Source organism: Vicugna pacos, chromosome 3, assembly GCF_048564905.1.
Source record: "Vicugna pacos chromosome 3, VicPac4, whole genome shotgun sequence".
Classification (NCBI taxonomy): domain Eukaryota; kingdom Metazoa; phylum Chordata; class Mammalia; order Artiodactyla; family Camelidae; genus Vicugna; species Vicugna pacos.
In genome coordinates this window covers 81,227,617-81,243,871 of record NC_132989.1, presented here as the reverse complement: position 1 = coordinate 81,243,871, position 16,255 = coordinate 81,227,617, and the positions used below count along the sequence as shown (strand labels likewise).

The following is a 16,255-nucleotide window of genomic DNA, read 5'->3' as shown; positions in this document are numbered from 1 at the left end:
AATAGCTAAACTACCTTGAGTTGGTTTTCCATCACTTGCAACCAGAAGTGTTCTGCTTAATTCAGAGGACTAGGTTAGAGGCCATGTCTATGTAAAAAGAGAACCTGAAACTAATGCAATTATTCATGACAAGATACAAAATTCTAAATAGAAGGGAGAGATTGCTGATATTAACAAAACAGATTTTACAGTTAACTGTGATCATTTTTAAAAGCATGTGTTCTGATAATTTTTTAATTGCTTAGCAATGAAAGGGCATGAAAACTACCTATTGCACTCACTGAAAATACTCTGCAGCTTACAAAGACCAGACTGATAGCAAATACACACACATGCACACACGTGCACATGCACACACACATATACATACACACTGACTAGTTAAAAGTTAAGGAGAATAAACACATATTTTTGACAACTTATGTTAAGAAAGTCTTGAATATTCTAGGTGGAATAGGGAGGCTGAGGCAGAATTTTTTCAAATACCATTTTCAATGAGACAGAATATCTAGAAGCTTTATTTTCAAAAGAAGATGTAGGCTTTCTGTTATAAACTCAAATAAATCACTGCTTTGATCATTAACATCATCCAAGGAGCTTCAAAAACAAAAGAATTGTTCAACATTATGGCTCTTTAGCCTGTGAATTTTTTTCCCATTTAAGAATCATATTCTCATTTTTCTAATGACTAAATAAAACCATGAGTGCATTTTAAGAACCAGTGCATAATTATTCCCATTCAATAGAGAGAATTATTAGCTTCATAGCATTTACTAAAAGCTTTAACTGTGAAAGGAATTTTCCGTAAGAGTAGAAAATTTGTCACAATGATCTGAAAACGTAGATCATACGGTAGCATAAGGACAAATGGTCATAAAGTGAATGAGTCATAGTGATTCCATCTGCTGCCTCATGCAGACACATGACCATTGACTCAAGAGTGCATGGACAGTTCTAGAAACTAGAAAGTGTCAGGGCCTTTGTAATCCCCAACAACCTGAAAAAACTCAGAAGAACCACCACAGAGATCTCATTCTTCATGGCAGTGAAGTTCGTTTTAACTCTACTCTAGTGAGGGCTAAAAGTGAATTACTAAGCTCCTATCCCCATCAGTTGGAACCAAGCTCAGATTCATTAGTGTGAACAAGCTCTAGCCTTATTTACAAGCCCTGGAGCAAGATACATGGGCCAGGCTCACTAGTGACTCTGGGACTACTGTAAACAACCAAGTATGCAAAGAGAGCTTTGTGACCAACTGTGGCACTGCGCCACCTCACAATGAAAGACAACCTGCCTGAGTCAAGCATTTCATCAGGACTGATCCCAGCCTATCCACATCAAAACCGTCAGGGTCAAACCTTAAACCAACAGATCACAAGCGGTTAAGTGTCTGATAGATCTACCATGTTCAGGAGAAGACGTAGTGAGGGTAAGTGTGTAAGTCATGTAATACAAACAAGCGAGATGGTGAGGCAGATGTGGAATCTCCCTGGAGAGGCCTTAGAATAATATTGTATCAGACAGAAAGGACATATTCAGCATGGATGCTGCCCTCAGTTCTGTGCTGGGTGCTATCCCTGTCATGACTGAGTCATCCTCTGAAAGGAGTCAGTGGCTTCTCTAAATTCTATAATATAGAGATACATACGCCACGGACACTATTATTTTCTGGGCTCATGTCTTTATATTCAAGAGGATGACCAAAGGGTATATCCTTGCTCCTGCCTCAGATTTTTCGGGGGCCTTTCCTCTGGCAAAAAAATCCCAGTTTTTATATTAGCACAAAGTACTAGAAAGGGCTAACCATTCAAGAACTTTTATGCCTGGGTAGAAGTCCTGCCTTGAGAGAACAGATGAACCAGAGAGTGGAAAAAATACAAAGTGCTAGTTGTTGCCCCCCCTCCTCACTCTCTCTTGGCCCACTCCTCCCTTAGAGTCCTGGCAGAGAAAGTAAGAAGAGAAAGTTAATTTCATGTGCACTTTTACAGACTTGTGCTTTATTCCCTCCAAAAGAACGTAAAAAGAGAAAGAATTCTTATTTTGCATGGTGAAAAAATAATTTGCCCAGTAAAGTTAGGGTGATATTTTTAGGGTGATTTTTAATTGGGCAAATTACGTGAGATATGAAAACTTTTATCACAAAGAATTTTTGGTGATATGTGTAATTACATATGTAGTTCTATAGATACAGTACATAAATAGAACTATAAAAATGTGTACACATATGTTCTGAAAGCTAATATATAATGACTATTTATAAATGTGAAATCATGGGTAATTTTTATGTTTATTTTTATAATTTTGGTGGGGCTCCCCTAAATTTTCTTCAGTGAGCAGCTGCTTTATTTATATTCAGGAAAAAAAACAGTATTTTTATTAAAAAGATAGTAAATGAGCATTTTAAGGTATAATATTGTTGACCATGCAAGTAACATTAACTTTAGAATCAACCAGATAGATATTTGAATCTCAGCTTTGCCACATACTAACTGCATGACTTAGCAAAGTTGAATTTCCATCCTTCCTGAATCTCAAAGATCTCATCACTGAATCTCAGGAAGCAATCTACTGGTGGTGAAGAGTGAGTGATAAAAGGCAGTGCCTGATGGACAGTTTATAAAACACTGAAACAAAGTTGAAGGTAACCTGAATGTTAACAAGAATGTAGAAATCCTTTTTATGTTTTTCTAAACAGTGTAAGACGACATTGTTTAGCACTGAGGAGGGACTCCAAATTTAATGGGAAAGAATGCTCTTTTCAAATGTCTATTGTTATGGTTGAATTGCTGCCCCCAACCCCCAAATTCATATGTTGAAGTCCTAACCGTTAGTACCATAAAATGTGACCTTATTTGGAGATAAGGTTTTTACAGAGGTAATCAAATTAAAATAAGGTCATTAGGGTGGGACTTAATCCACTATAATAAAAGGGGAAATTTGAACCAAGAGACAGGCATAGAGGGAAGACGATGTCAGGAGTCATTGAGAGAAGCTGACCGTCTACAACCATCTATAGGGAGAAAGGCCTGGAATCAACCCTGTTCTCCTTGCCCTCAAGAGGAACCACCTCTGCCAATACTTTGATTTCAGACATCTAACCTCCAGAACTGTGAGACAATCAATTTCTATTATTTCATACACTCAGTTTGTGGTACTTTGCTATAGTGTTATGGAAATGACAGGCTAGCCAAGAAACAAGCACCACTCGGAGGGTTGGAGTACTCAGATGTATTACGCCGGAGGGCTCAGAGGGGCTTCTGCTCCGAAGCTCTGAGCACCTCCAAGACGTGCGCATGAGGTTTTATAGGGTAAAGTACAAGCTTGGGGTATTCGGCCAATAGGCATGGAACAGCTTTTTAGCAGCATCATTATCACAAAAGTGGAGGCAGGGAGGTAGCAAACCAACATTCCAAAGCCAGATATATCTCTTTGAAAATCCATCTGGCTGGCAAAAAAAAAACATGAACAGCAAACCAACACTAATTAACTTAGATTTACAAGTTAGTCCAGCAGAACTCAGATCAGTATTCTGATACTTAGATTTGTGAGTTATCTTGTTAGCCCAGCCCAGCTTTTCTTTCACATTCTTAGACTTGTGAGTCATCTTGTTAGCCCAGCCTGGCTTTTCCTTCATAACAGCAGACCCAGGAAACTAAATCGGTTGCCTTATTTTACTAAATACTTGTATTTTTGTATGAGTGCTAGTCATTTGTCTTCACCTTCATGGAAAGCAAAATTCACCAGGGAAACCAAGAAAACAAAACAGTATATAATCGAATTTTTTAAAAATTATTATTTAGTCTGGTTCTTCACAGAGGGAATCTCTGAATAAGATACTCATTTTCTTTCAAGAAGAGAAAACAAACCCTCCAGTGTTATAAAGACACTGTTTGCTCTATAACTCAAGTTTACTGTGCCCTAAGAATAAACAAGGATATACAGGATGAAAGAAGGTGACTTTAAATTGTGGTCCTTCTCATGCTGTATAGTCAATTGAATGTGCTGCATAGTATAAAACTATCTAGAAGGAAATTTATTTTTACAAGTCACTAAATGCTATTGCATAGTTTTAATGAGATCAGATGTATGCTGGTCAAGGCTGATATCCTAGGAGCTAATGACTGAGGCAATTGTGATGTTTCCATAGGGGAACAGTGAAATTCTGAGCCTTTATGGTATTTAATTACATGATTTCTGTGCCATTAGCTTATAAGGAAATAACTAGTTCTTTTATCTCATACTGAGGTCTCCTTAACAACTCTCTTCCTTCCTTCAGAGTAATAGCTAACACCTTGGAAAACACCATTAAAATGGGTGTTTATAAATGTGTTGAGACTCATACTGTGCCAGTCAACTGTGCCCTGAACAAATAATGTATTTTCAGGACTTCAGAAGTGTGAACTCTTATTGATACTCATTTCAGCTAAATGAGAAGTGATGTGTTTAGGTTAAAAATGAATGTGATCCAGTAATACTCTTATTCTAAAAACCATAGCTGAAGAATAAAGTTCTGAACATGCAAAGAGTGAAAATGAAAATGAAAAAATAAGTGGAGCGAGGTAAGAAAACCAGTGTTTCACAAGGGCTGTGTACTGCACACTGTTTCACTGAATGCTATGAGGTAGTTTTCTCTTTAGTTATGAATGAAAAAAAAAAGGCTTAGAAAGATTAAGTCATTTGCTGAAGGACAAACAGAGATCAAGTGGAGGCACTGGAGTTTGAAGCCCTGTTTTTCTGATTCCAAATCCCATTCACACCTGAAAACTACACATGTGGCATAAACAATTGAAGAATGGTGAACTGTTTTTCTGAACTTATTCTCAATAAAAGATCATTAGACTACATAGTGTTCAGGTTATGACTTGATTACTAATTCAGTCTTGCCATTTTAGTATAGGATTTTTTTATATTTGAATGTCTGAAATGACATGGTAAATTTGTGTATAAGTTAAGATTGATACCTTACTTCTATATCAAATCCACAATTCTCAGAACAATAAAATGATGCTAGAGATCAATTAGTAAGAACTCCCCTGTCTGTTAACATATTTCTTTATTCATTCAATATAGCATGTATAAGTGTGTTTATGTGTGTGTTATGTCAGGTACTATGATGAGCATCAGGAATCTGGTAATATACAAGGCAGAAAGGGTCTCTGTTCTGAAGATTACAGAACCCTGAAATCCAGAAGGAAACCAGATATACACCTGCTTATATAGGCAAATGGGAATAAAAAGAGACTAGAAAACTCTTTCTTAGTCCACGGTTGCAACTTCACTGGATGTGAAGGGAGATTACTTATTTGAGGAAGATGACTGAATTACTGAAAAAGTAGAAACTATTTCTAACTTAGCTCTAAATCTATCTCTAGCACCTTGTACCCAATGAATGTCTGTTACCCTCAACTAAACTAAACTTTCCCATTAAACTTTTTATCACAGGTCATAGCCAGACATGGTGATTTGAGATTGACTTCCACTTACTTCTTGCCTTGGGCAAACTCTTGGTAAAATCATCAACACATAATCTAAACCAAACAAACATAAGGAAGCATAATCGGTCTTTGAATAATTAATAGAAAGCTGAGCAGAATGTTAATTGCCCTCATAGGTAGAGCTGGCCTGATTTTTTCACCAGGGATCCTGTTTTTTTTCTCACTGTAGTGGAATGTCACTTTATTCTACCAAGAGGCTAATTTTTCTTTGCCTTTGGCAAAGAAGGGTAACTTCTGTGAAAAGAAGGAAACAGGACTAACAATCAGTACGATACAGAGCTTCACCACTGAATCATGGAATCCACAGGTTGCTATGGATCTTAAAAGTAAGAACATATTTCTGGTAGAGGTGAGGAGAGGCAGGGCCTAGCTTGACAAAAGAGATGGCAGGAGTGGAATGACAAGTGAGAATCTTGCTCTTTCTCTTCTTTATCTCTCAGCATTTTTTCACCAAGAAAGTATTGCAAGTTCTTATTCTTCTATTTAAAACTAAACAGAGCAATAAAGAGAGGGAAAAAAAACACCCTTCCTCCTTAACACTTAAACATACACACACACACACACCTTTTTAGCAAAATAAAAAGAAGAAAAAAATCTACAAATACTAAATTACCTATAAGGATGGACTGGGCCCAAACACCCCAAACCAACCAAACTGCAGGAGTGGTGGGGGCTGTGGTGTTCTAGATGTGGTGGAGAAGAATGAGGACATCTAGAGCTCCTGGTGCTGAGTGCCAAGGCCAACTCAGCTGCACAAAATATCATGAAGGAGCAGAAGGGGGACCCATCAGCTGAGAAGTCAGGAAAGCTACTCTGGTGCTGACCATCCCTCTTCACAATATCCCCCCTAAATTGGTGGCACAGGAATACCTAACTCATCCTAGTCTAAGGTTTATTTTAAAATATAAGATCCTCATATCCACACCAAGATACTATTAAAAAAAGAAAAAAAAAGGGAAAAAAACAGCAAAAGTCCCCTGCAGATTAAGAAAGCAAGTAAGGAAAATGTTCCAGAAGTACAGAAGGAAAATATAAACTTATATGGTATTATACATTTTTTTAAATTATCAAAACAATTGTAAATTTAAAAGAAAAAAAAACCCAACAGAAGTGTTTTAAAAATAAATAATGTGTAAATAAGTAAACAAGAAAATACTGTGAGAGGACTAAGATCAAATACATTTGTCATATCAATAAATGCAAGGACTTCAAACACCTATCATAATAAAGATTTTCAGATTAGACTACAAAAATTTACAGATTACAAACTCTATGCTACATATAAGAGATACACTAAAGGAAAGTACTTCAGAGAAATTAAAAATGGAAGAATGGGCAAAGATATACCATACAAATAAAAAAGAAACCAGGGGTTGTAATCTTACCATCAGACAACAAGGGATATTGGTATATGGGACAATAAAGAGGGCAAGTTATAATGCTGAAATCTACAATTCACAATGAAGAACTAACACTTATAAATATCTATGTGAAAAATAACAGCAAGATAAAGCAGAAATAATAAAAGATTAAAGGAGGAATAGCAGAAACATACTAATATGAAACTTTATGTCTCTCAATTATCAAAAATGAAATAAGGACCCCAAAACAAACACTAACGTAGATACTCCAAATACAGGTAGGTACATTATATTCTGCACTCGAATAATAAAGAATACTCCTGCTGTTCAAGAACTCTGAATATTATGAAAATTGGTAACATATTAGGTCCCAGAGAAACCTCATAATTCCAAAACAATAGATGCGATAAAGATAACAATTTCTATTCACAATCCAGAAACTAGAAACAATGAAATCAGAGATCCACAATAACAAAAATCCTTTACTCCTGGAAATTCTAATAATCTCTATTAAATAATTTTTAGATCAAAGCAGAAAAACAAATTGTAACTGCAGACTTTTTAGAGAACGACTATAATGAAAATGCTGCATATCCCAGCCTATGGAATATAGCTAATGAAGCATTCAAAGGAAAATACATAATTTTTAGAACTTATGTTGATAAAAAGAACAATAAAAATGAACCAAACATTTCTACTAGAAGTAGGAAAGAGCATAACAAAATAAATAGAAATAAATGAAGGAATAAATTAATGTCTATTTATTAAGCAGAAATGGAAGGAAGGAAGGAAGGAGACAGGAAGGGAAGAAGGGAGGAAGGGAGGGAGGAAGGAAAATCCTGCTGTTTTCGGCAAGCCACTTAGTTACATTATCCAGCCTTATCAATTGTTTATAAAGAGCTTTTTGCCACAAATTCTTGAGGATCTAGAGTATTTACACTGGCATTTACTTCCCTCACCCACTATTCCTTGACAATAAGAAACAGTACCAATGAGTCAGACGTACATTTGACACCACTCAGGAAACAGCAAAAATATCACACTCTTATTTCTGCCTTCAGGGACTATCACTCTTCTCTGGATTCTTGCATTTTTTTCAGTCAAGAGAATACCTAAATTTTCATTAAATTATTGATTCTATCAAAATTGTGTGATATGAACTTATGCACTAAATGGCTTTATCTTTTATCAATAGCCCTGCAGTGGAACAACATTAGCAAATATTAGCTCTTAGGAAATCTGTTCACATATACACACTGGAGCATGAGGGAGTTTGTTTGTTGGTTTTTAAGTCAAAGCTGAAGCCTGTGGTGTATTCTCAGGCCAATTCCAAGGAGTTTGTGCTGTGAAATCTAAAGTTCTTATGAAGTGGTCTAAAAACCAACCAACAAACAAACAAACAAAAAACTTGTGGTGGCTTCATCCACTAAACAAGTCCATGACATGATCAAGCATGCTATCCTCACTGAAGAGCAGAAAATCGCTGTGAAAGTATTGAGAGCACAAGCAGAGTCAGAAAGCTGAATTAAAAAATGGAAGCCTTTTTGAGTAATAAAAAAAATCAAAAGAAAAAGGTACATTAACCTACTAGCTGTCTAATATACTCAGAGCAATCTGTGAGAAGGCTATGAAATGCACTTTGCAAAGCTAATTTGGAATTAACAGCTTTCTGTGATCTAGAGGTTGGCAGAGACACCAAACATGTACAAATTATCAAAGTGATCATGTTCCTAGGAGATTAGGCATCATTGGCAATAGCAATGTTAGGTCTACATGGTGTCTTGCATCATAGGATTGAGAATGATGTGGTGTAAATTAGTTTGACTACTTGGTTGGTGCAGCAGGAAGGCAGAAGTCAGGGAATCCTCACTTGATGAAGTCTTAACAATCTCCAGTGTAACAGAATCTGTTATGCATCAAAACTGAGCAGAGAAAGAGAAAGGCAGCCTTCCCAGAGAAATGGAATGAATGCAGATCTAAAATTCAAAGCCCAAGAAATCTGACTCAGTATCTGGTGGCACCTTTGCATTCATTCATTTCAACTCAAATGTTCTTATTTAATAATAAAATGAGAAGAAAAATACATTTTTATTATGTAGATCTTGCTGCCAATTCTGAATTTCAGGGTACAACATCTTATATTTATTCATTTACCTACCAGGAGCAAGGCATTGTATTCTAGTCTAATACTGTACCTGAAATGTTTTGATCAACCTCCAGCCAAAAGGTGGACTGGTGAATTTTTACCTCTTCGCCACCATTAGCATTAATCTCTTAGCCACCATTAGTATGAGAACCTGGGCTAATCATTAGCATTTCCTCACCTAAAAACTAGGCATCCTATGGTATTACTTGTATACTTATATACAAAATAAAATGTTTCACACGCCTCAGTTGACGCTTGGAAGCTAGGAGCTGAATCCTGAATCACTTAGTGGAGTAATTTTCTCTAAAAATCCTAATGGAATTTCCCAAATGCTTCCTGCCACACCTACTCTTTTTCAGAGAATAGGAGATGAGAGGATGAATTTATGGTAATAGACCAAACACCCAAACACACCGCAGTTTAATTTTCCTTTATTATTGTATTTTTAATTTACTGTGGATGACTAACACTTATTAGTATTCTTTCCTGCTGCCACTGACACTGGAAGCTGCTTTCTGTCTGTGTCTTGCCAAACCATGAAAGTAAATAATTTTTTAAAACATACACAAGTTAGCTCAAGAAAATTGGGAGAAGATTTCAATGGAGTTTGGAGCTACTGAATTTTTGCTGTGTCTTCCATTCATCTTAGAAGCCCGATCTAGATAGGGTATCAGAGAACTAAAAATTAATTAATTTCAGAATCACAATAAACTATAAATTATCTAAGCAGGCTTTCCAGTCCAGATGGTTTCTAATTTACCAGCAAAGTAAATCACTGTAAGTCTGGTTATAAATCAAGCCTTTTAAATTCAATCTGTGGAGAAGAAATCCTTCAAACAGCCCACCAGTTACCCAGCACTGGTAATGAAAGTGAGGGTGGGAAGGCGTGGAAGAAGTGTAGGAGGGGGGCTTGGGGTGGGTAGGTGAAAAATGCTGCATAATGACACTTATACGTTCACAAACAGTGCTTTAACTGAATCAATAGAATTATATTTTAACATGGCTGGCACCCTCCAGAGGAATCTTTAAAAAGACTCCAGGACTGAAGCAGCCATGGAACTAGTTTCTCAAAATTACCATGATCAGACACATTGATGGAGGGCAAATACAGACCTGACAAAAAAGAAAAGATAGAGATGATGACCCAGAAGCTCAACAGGTAATACAGACAGAAGGCTTTCTTCAGCTCTAAAGAATACTAAGAACAGGAATGTCTGAAATCATGGGGTCATATTCAATATATTTTTTAATCAATATGCAATGAGAATTAAGGCCATGACCAACCAGAAAGGACATTCATTGTAAACGGCCAGCTGAATACCAGAGCTCTACAGTCCTACCCGGAAAAGGAAACTGTCCTTATCCTAATCTCATCTTTGATTCCATTTCTACTTGTAATCTTCATTTTGGTACAGAAGAAATAATAGAAAACATCACCCACCAGGAGGTAAAGGGGTCTGTAGTGTAGGAAGTTCTTAGAGCATCCTTGCACCATGATTCTCATCAATCTATAAGCACCTGTGGGACAGAACTATCACTACTATGGCACTTAGAAGGACACTTTTCAGAAAAAGAATTCAGTCAGTACCACTGCCTCACTGCATGACAGATGCCAGCCTAAGTCAGAGTTTCTGGAGCTCTAAGTTTCCTGCTGGGGATTCAGACTCAAAACCAATGATGATTAATGACTCCCCTTTGATTTGAGGTGGACGTGAACTGAGTAGGAACATCAAACTTCTGAGCTCATTTATAAGTATTACTCTATATTAGGATAAACAAGAAAAGAGGGATATAAGAGGAAGGATATTCAGGGATGAACTGTTTCCAGATGGGGAGCAGTAATGACCATGCCAAGATTCCCATCATGTATTATTAGCACATGGTAGAGGAACAGGATTTATTAAACAGGAATAAAGAATATGTAGCCAGGACCCAAGTTGAACCAAACACTGTCCATTTCTAGAATTCATAAAAGTCTGGACACACGCAGTGAGCTGGTGAGCCTCCAGAAGTTTATTTTGTAGCAGGGGAAGAAGAAACTCCATGGAAAGAAATAAACCTAAGACAAAACAGAGACAAGGATACCAAACTTTACTTGAAAACAAGTCTTAATCATCAGAGGGGAAGAGTGATTCAGAGTAAAGCATTCCATCTATCACTCCCATTGAATTAAAAGAAAATGTGGCTTATTAAATATGAATAGGAAAAAAATCAAATTCACTCATACCTAGCATTAAGATAAATATCCAAATGTGACTTTTAAAAAAAATCTATTCATTAGCATTAACTGATATTCTGGGAAGGGAAAGAGGGAAGCAGACATCAAGGCTATTATCTGGAGAAAATAACAATTACCTGACCAGGATAATTTAGGTTATATTTTAAATGTCAACAATAACATTGATGATATTGTAAACAATGAACATGATGATCACCAGGAAATTAGTTGGGGCATTTACTCAGAAAACAAAAGTAGTGTACATTTGTCAAACATCTTACTTAGTAATTCATGTATTTGGAAATATTTCTGGGGAATTTAAACAATTGTAAGCATAAATGTTCATCAGTCATCACTAGAGGAATGCATTTCACTTCAATATCAGAGCAAGTGTTCTAGAAATATCCCCCTGCCCCACCTAGCATTTAACTAATTAGCCTAAGAACTGTAATATGTATTTTGTAGATTTCGCTCATATCTTACACTGACATTCACTTTTCTAGACTGAAATAACTAAAATTAATCTACCAGTCACACAGGAATGATACTAGATTTTCTATAGATATATGATAAAGAAAAAATATCTTGTGATAAAGTAAATAAAAGATGATAATGCTATTTAATATAATAAAGCAAAAATTAAGAAGGGCATTAGTTTTTATCCCATCTGACATGGGAATAATAAATAATTGCTTTATCCCTAGATTGTTTATCCTTTTATAAAGATTTTTTTCTTTACCAAAAATCTAGGTTTAATTCACGATTTAAATGCTAATTTGTGGACGGGAACAAGGTGGTAAAGTAGAAAGACCCTGAGCTCATCTTCTCCTGCAGACATATCAAAACTACAACTACATACAGAAGAACTCTCTTTGAGAACAACCTAAATACTAGCAGAACAGCTCTTCTACGATTAAGAATATAAAGAAAAAACACACTGAGATGGGTGAGAGGAGCTAAGATGCTACCTAGTCAGGATCCACACCCTAGGCAGGCAACCCAGAAGCTGAGGAGGATATCACAAACTCAAAGGACCTCTCTAAAAGTCCCACATTGGGCATCCCAGCCCTGGGGACCAACACCAGGAAGATGAGCTCCCTTACTGGATTTTTGAAACCAGCAGAGCTTATGACTGGACGAGCTGGAAGACTGTAGGAAATCAAGACTTTGCTTTTAAAGGGTGCATGAAAAACTTACTCACTCTGAGTCCCAGCACAGAGGCAAAAGATTGAAAAGTACCTGGCACTCTAACTGGCCTGTCTACATTCTACAAATCTGTAAACTATACAAGATTCTGGCCCTTGGCACACCCCAGAAGAAGTTCTGGCCTGTGCAGTGCTCCAGCGATAGCCTCTCTCACCAAGGCAGCAGCCCTTGATGAACCCTAGGAAAATCCCTGGCCTGTGCCAGGCTAAGGCTCAAGCAGCCCCCAGTCAAGGTAACAGCCTCTGGTGTGTCCCAAGAGAAGCCTTTGTCTGCACCCACTTCAGCTCCAGCCTTCTTGCTAAAGCCACTGGGCACATGTGGGAGACTCTTCCACACAAGGACACATCCTTGAGACCAGGAGAGGTAACTCTTCTGCCCAATTCATGGAGACAAGCACAAAAAATCAAACAAAACGAGAAGACAGAGGAATATGTTCCAAATAAACATTAAGCTAACTCTGGGAGGGGAAAAAGAACTTATAAAATAGAGATAAGTAATTTACCTGATAAAGAATTCTGCTGCAATGGCCATAAAAATACTCAACAAACTGAGAAGAATAGAGGAACCTAATGAGAACTTCAGCAAATACTTTAAAAATATTAAAAAAAAAATCAGAGCTGATAAATACAATAAGTGAAATGAAAACTACACTGCAGGGAATCAACAGCAGATTAGGTAATACAGAAGAATGCATAAGTGACCTGGAAGACAGAATAAAAAAAATCACCCAATCAGAAGAGCAAAAAGAAAAATGAATCTTAAAAAAAGGATAGTTTAAGGACCTCTGAGATAACATGAAGCATACTAACATTCACATTTTAGTAGTCCCAGAAGAAGAAGAGAAAGAGAAAAAGGCAGAAAATGTATTTGATAAAATAACAACTGAAAACTTTCCTAACCTGGAAATGGAAACAGACATTCAGATTAAGAAAGCACAGAGAGTTCTAAAAATGATAAATCCAAAGTGATCCCAACTGAAAAGGGAACCCTTCTATACTGGTGGTGGGAATGTAATTTGGTTCAGCTACTGTGGAAAACAGAATGCAGATTCCTCAAAAAACTAAAAATAGACTTACCATATCATATGATCTAGTAATTCCACTCCTGGGCATGTATCTGGAGGAAATTCTAATTCAAAAAATGTAAGTACCCCAGTGTTTATAGCAGCACTATTTACAATAGTCAAGACATGGAAGCAACCTAAGTGTCCATCAACAGATCAATGATTAAGGAAGATGTGGTATATATACACAATGGAATATTAGCCATAAAAAAAGAATGAAATCTTGCTATTTGTGATCACATACAAGGACCTACAGAGTATTATGCTAAGTAAAGTAAGCCAGACAGAAAACACAAATACTGTATGATTTCACTTATATATGGAATCTAAAAAAACAAAACAAATGAACAAACATAGCAAAACAGAAACAGACTCACAGATGCAAGAAACAAACAAGTGGCTGCCAGAGAAGAGGGAGGTGGAGGGATGGGAAAACTATGTGAAGCATATTAAAAGGCATACACTACCAGTTATAAAATAAAGAGGTCACATCAATATAATGTACAATAAAGGGAATATAGCTAATAATATTTTAATAACTTTGTATGGTGCATAATTTACAAAAATTATTTGAATCACTATGTTGTACACCCGAAACTGATATAACACTGTAAATTGACTATACTTCAATTTTTAAATTAAATTTTCATTAAAAAATGCTAATATAACAACTGATGACACAACATTTTTATCTTATTTTAGTTTTATGACATCTATATTGATCATGTGGCTTCAAAGAAAATCTAATTTATGGGAAATCGGTGATCCCACAGTCAATTTCTTCACATTTTGCAACTTCTTCACATTTTGTACTCAAATGAACCTGTTTAAACCTTTGATCAATTCAGCTGCCTCAAGGAGACTTGGCTAATGGAAGAGGAGGGCTGTCATTAAATTTCCGCATATTTTATATCAATACCGGTTAATATTGTTGAAAAAGAGAGTCTGTCCAAAGAATGTGTCTATTTCCATTCTGAAACATTAATTATTAACTAATAAAATCAGTGCTTACACGCTCAGTTTTAGACATTATAACCAATAATATGCACTGCTCTTTTTACATTTGACATCTCCACGGAGTGAGTAATCAGTACTGTTTTGAACTCTGTGGAATTATGCTTAGCCAAATTTATGGAAAAACATGGTAAATGGCATGACTTACTTCTGATTTTTTATCATGTTGCTTGCTTGTCTTGATCTCATAAGGACAATGCGGACTTTCAGTCACAACTTGAGTGAGTCCTTTCACTGTGTTTTCTACTTAGTCAAAATAGTATATTCCTGAACTAATTATTTTGAAAACCATATTTCAGGGCAAACAACACTAAACACACAGCTAAGAAGTAAATCAAAAAAGATGACTTTGGTCTTGTCATGAGACCATCTAATTAGGCTCCTTTCTTAAAACCATACTCTCAGAAAGGGTATTTATACCCACTGCAGAGAATGAGTCAACTGACGATTCTTAAGAAAGGGTATTTATACTCACTGCAGAGAATGAGTCAACTGACGATTCTTAATACCTGGCTATGGTCTACACTGTACAAGGTACAGGGAGACAACACAGAAAAGAATGGCTCTGGGATTCTTAATGCTAAAAAATGGAGAAGGGTAACTTTGTTTGTACCTCCATCTCAAATCTCCATAGGAGCATAGTTTCATAAGTTTCCTGCTTTTATTTGCCCTGAGTCATTTGCAAACTGCTTTAGGAGGATAGGGATTGGACCATCAGATCCAAAAAGATGAGACATAGGTCAACTTCATTTGAAGAGAGATTTCCTGTGGACTTGCCATGAATTAATGTATGAAAAGGCCCAATCATGTATTTGGATACTTCTAAAATAACATAAATTATATGCTCTAACCATCAGGGCTTCTGCTGCTTTCAAATTACACATTAAATAATGTAACTGTATATGAACTAAATCAACTGTGTATTAACTAAACCCTGTCCTAGGCAGAAGAGTCAAGTCTGAATTATCACTCCTCCATCCCATCATCTCTCTTCTTAACAAACTATGTGCCCATCCCTTCTGAATACAACAAATACCATAAACTTACTTAACACCAATAATATTCAAGTCTGGGATGGGTGCAACAAACAACACAAAGATACACACAGGATAGACTTTGCTCTCAAGAAACCGTCAGATATACCTTCTCCCATTTGGCCCACACATTACATTGCCATTATCTTAGATTCTTAATGCTGCTCCCTATGAAGGAATCATGACAGTACCTTGTTTAGGGGCCAGGCAGAGGCCTAGGTGTAGAACACTTCTAGACATGCCTCTCTTCATAATACCACTGTTGCTCCATTGTGTGTCCACTTCCCTTGGGGCATACATGCAATAGCCTCCCTGAGTCTCCACCTTCCCTCTAAGACCACGGAAGAGACATCATTCCACTGATACAAAGCTAGTCCCTAAATCTGTTCTCTAGGTTCCATTCACTTCTGCCTGCCCTGAGACTGCCATAACAATCAGCTCTTCACTCTTTCATGTGTATTCTAGGCTGGCTTTTTTGCACGAGCATTTAAATATATTCACAGTATTAAACAACAGCAAAATTCTCCCTTGACCATACGTATAACATCTAGTGGCTATCTAAGACTTCCCTGTCTACTGATAAATCCTTAGAGCAGCAATAACACCTCCACGCAGTCTAACTCCAAGGGAACACCTGGCTGTCCAAAAACTGTCTGTAACAAGACAGTGTATTTACTGGACTGTGGAAACATTTAGACTGTCTGCTCTCCTTCCCCAG

At 36.7% G+C, this 16,255-nt stretch overlaps 1 protein-coding gene and 1 long non-coding RNA gene across 13 annotated transcripts in view; one reads left to right on the top strand and one right to left on the bottom strand.

Moving 5' to 3' along the window:
- Window positions 1-16,255, bottom strand: part of LOC140695678 (endogenous retrovirus group K member 7 Gag polyprotein-like) — a 448,384-nt gene that overhangs the window by 72,717 nt on the left and 359,412 nt on the right. The window lies entirely within an intron of this gene.
- LOC140695679 (uncharacterized) overlaps window positions 1,296-16,255 on the top strand; it is a 59,322-nt gene continuing 44,362 nt past the window's right edge. For all 5 annotated transcript variants that reach the window (XR_012071454.1, XR_012071453.1, XR_012071450.1 and 2 more), the window contains exons 1-2: window positions 1,296-1,429; window positions 3,017-3,109. This is a non-coding gene — a long non-coding RNA (uncharacterized lncRNA). The remainder of the gene's footprint in view (window positions 1,430-3,016; window positions 3,110-16,255) is intronic.